The sequence below is a fragment of the Pinus tabuliformis genome, chromosome Q, assembly GCF_031772625.1.
Source record: "Pinus tabuliformis cultivar Carrire ecotype Pingquan chromosome Q, CPIR1, whole genome shotgun sequence".
Lineage (NCBI taxonomy): Eukaryota > Viridiplantae > Streptophyta > Pinopsida > Pinales > Pinaceae > Pinus > Pinus tabuliformis.
In genome coordinates this window covers 1,179,968,662-1,179,972,779 of record NC_142296.1, presented here as the reverse complement: position 1 = coordinate 1,179,972,779, position 4,118 = coordinate 1,179,968,662, and positions in this window count along the sequence as shown.

Below are 4,118 nucleotides of genomic sequence, written 5' to 3'. Positions count from 1 at the left end.
TTATTTAACGGAGCTAAAATCTTTGCTACCTCTTTGCTTCCTCCCTTCTATTTCACCGACATTATAGACCAAGCTTTTGAAATAAAAAAGCATTTGAATAAATTTAATGGCCAAGTTGGCTACAAGTTAAGCTGTTCATAAAAGCCTCTCATTCATAACATTAATCTCTAATATCTCCCCCTCCCCATTCTACCATGTTTTCTTGCCTTTCATTTTATTTCCTTTTTATTAATTTTCCTCTTTCATTGTTAATCCATGAAAAAATTTCAGAAAAAATCACATAGAGAATATTTGGTCGACGCGTTTCAAAGCAGCGAGTGTGGTTTGAAACGTGTCGACCAAATATTCTCTATGTGATTTTTTCCGAAAATTTTTCACGAATTAACAAGTTATGGATCATAGAAGCTTGAATTTGAATTTCCCTTTTCATCTTACTTATTCCTTGCCCTCTCCATTTCAATTTAATCATATTCTTAATCATAAATTTAATTTAACTGTGCCCTTCCTCCCTCATTCCTAGTGTTAACTTTAGGAATGGGCCCTTAACCTATTTCAACCTAACCTTATATCTTTCATATTTTATTATTTATTTCTTAAACTTTCAATTTCCATTTTAAATTTTATTATTTAACTATTCTTAATTTATTATTTAATTTAATAAAAAAATTAATATTTAATTTAAAGTTTATTATTCAATTAATTTTTATTTTTTATTTTAATTAAATATTAATATTCATGATTCTCTTTTTTTTCTTTTTTTAACTTAAAATTTCTCCATTGTTCCTTTTGACCTATTAAATTTAAAGTTTCCCTTTCTTTTCCTTATGTCTATATAGTTCATAATTCTATTTTCAGACTTTTCTAATCACTCTACTTAATTTGGTCCCTAAGAATGAGTGGAATGTCCACCCAAAACATTGGACACAATCCTTATACCATACACATAAATAAAATTACTATAGATTATATATTTCAAAACAAATTAATATATTTGTTTTCCTTAAATAATTATAAATTCAAATCCGAAAAAATATATGTATGTACACTTTTATAGAATATATAATGGTAAAAAGTAGATTATTAGGATTTTTTTTTAAATGATAACTAACACTTACCCTTGAAACAAAATTATAATATTTAAAATAACCCATTAATAATCCATAAAGAAAAAAAAGGTTTTTACTCTTGATAATTGTCTTTAGATCTTGGACTCTTAACTAATTCTCTTATTCCAAAATATAAATTCTTACATTATCACATTTTTATATAAATATATTTTCATTTCTACTTTCTCCCTTCTAAGTATATATTATTAATCAAATTTCACTCTAATCAAATTTATTTTATTAAATATAATTATATAACTAAAATATTTTTTTTAAATATTTCTTTTTTACTCTCTTTAATTATATATAAAATTATTTATTCTCATATTTCTATATAATATATTCATATTATTTTATATAAAATTAATTATATACATTTTTATTTATTTATTAATTATTCTTCTCTATTTCCTGTATTAAAACATTTTTTCTATTCTTTTCTACATTTTCCATATTCATACACTTTCTTTATTTTCTTTTGCACTACACCTTATGCAAATGTCCTAAACACAAAATGCAAATGTAATTTAAACAAATTCCAAGTTTTTTTTCCTTGCGAAAGTAACACAATCTGCTTTTCTTTATGCTTTCCTTTATTTCTTTTTTCGCTCTAAGATTTGCTTGGTTCTTTTTCATGTTCCACTTCATTGTCTAGTTACGGGGATTCTCATAAACTTTTATTTTATCATTCTCATGCTCCATTTCATCCTGTGGTTACGGGATTCTCCCTTAATTCCATTTTTCCTTTTGTTAAATTCTCATAAATTTTTATTTTATCATAACACTCCAGCTGTACACTTATATATTAAATTAATGTTGGTTAGGTGAGTACTCTTTAAATATTATTATACATTTAAGTATTTTTAAAATATATATATAAATAAAAAATAAGTGTGAATTTTGAATATATATACATAAATAAAAAATAAGTGCGAAAAGAATAACCATGCGTTTAGTCACTAGTTCAAAATAATTTTACGTATAAATATTAAATGATTTTATTAAAATTAAAAAAAAAAATTACATTTACTCACTTAAAAGCTTTATAATATAATTATTGAACAATTATCAATAAATCTTAAAAATAAATATTTTAAAAAATAGTTACAATATTTTTATAAATTAATTTCATAACTAAATATTTATTATTAATTTTTAAATTTAATTCAATCATATATTTTTTTTATAAAATATATTATATAAATAAAACTATCTTTTATAATATTTAAATAATGTTAAAATAATAATATCCATTATATTAGATATCATTTTTTGAGATTCAACTGCATTAAGTAAGTCATTCATCTACGAACATTTCTAATATATATCATTTTTTGGGATTCAACTGCATTAAGTAAGTCATTCACCTATGACCATTTCCATGGTAATGGTTATAGATGAATGACTTACTTAACGCAGTTGAATCCCAACTTAATATACATTATATTAACTACTTTAATACTATATATATATATATATATATATATATATTTTCTACCATTATAACTTGTAGATAGTTAGCTATATCCCTTACTTAGGCATAGGTGAATCAAAGAGAATTGAATTTTCAACCTCCGCACCCAAAACACTTCATTTTACCACCATCATTAATTGAATTGTCCCCCACAAAAACTATATATAGCTTTAGCTTACATAATCATTCACACTTTGTAAATATAATGTATATTTTTTGCATTAAATTAATAGAAATACAATATCATTGGCAATTAAGTTTGAAAGAAGTGATAGGCACAAATCCAAAGATAAGTTACCAAAATAAACTTTACTCTCATCCATAATTATAAATAGAATGATATTTAAAATTAATCAAAATAAATATAAACCCTTAAAGATGAGGCAAAAAGGACAGAATTAACCAAAAGCTTAATAAAATATAGGACACAATTTATGTTTCTTGGAGGAAAGCATCAAAAGATCTCAATCACTCGTCAATAGGAAGGTGGATATTCCGACCACTAATGCAAGGCAGTGATTGTTCATCAATTTTTTCAATCGTGGTCCTCGAAAGCACACAATGTCAGGCCATGACATATTTTCTACATACCTGTAATATTTGCTAAAAAATTTCATTTATAAAATCCATGGGATGCATGAATAGGGCTTGAGGTTTGATTGGCATAGGAAATTTGGAATTGAGGAGGTGAAGAAGGAAGACATGGGCTCGAAAAAGTGATTAGAAAATCCAATGGTTTCTCTGAAAACATGGTTGAAGAGCCAATATGTGAAGAAACAGGCATGCCAAGCCCTACCTATAATATGTCTCCTATTGACACCGATTTCTCTAGCCCTTGGAGATTATTGGGTCGTGGTCGTGTATATCAGTGCAAGTATTATTCACCTATATGGAATTTCAGTGTTGATTTACAAGCTAACAAAGAAGAAAACATGTGTTGATTTACAAATTGTAAAGGATAGAGGCACTTACTAGAAATAATGCCTTAACATGTATCAACACCTCTACCAATTTGTCTTTTCATGAATTCACTGTTTATGGAGTAGTTAAATGAAACTTATGAATTGTTAAAATGAAGTTTGGTTTTGCATGAACAAGCTAAAAAACTCTTTTAATTGCAGGGATATTGCAAAGGCATTGTGTATATAGCTCAAGCTCACAAAATGTATTTGTTTCTCATATGATCATTGATGTTGTAAATCCTGAACAAGGTGGACTAAGTACCATTTGGAAGGGAAATCTATTAGGAGGGTGGCCTATCATAATGAATCTACATGTTGAAGCTTCAAAGCCCGTTTAGTTTGCTCTATTATATTGTAATGTTTTATATTAATAATAAATAATAAAGGTCATATGAGAGTCACTTGGAATGTGGAAATTTTTCTGAGTTGGATGGGAAATGAGGGAATTTGAAAAGCCATGGGAGAGGTGAACAATCACCCAACCATTTGCATAAAATACCCTCATGCCTAATTTGTAAGGTTTTTTTGGCATTTGAAACTACTAACATAGCTATAACATTCAAGGCTTTCAGCACA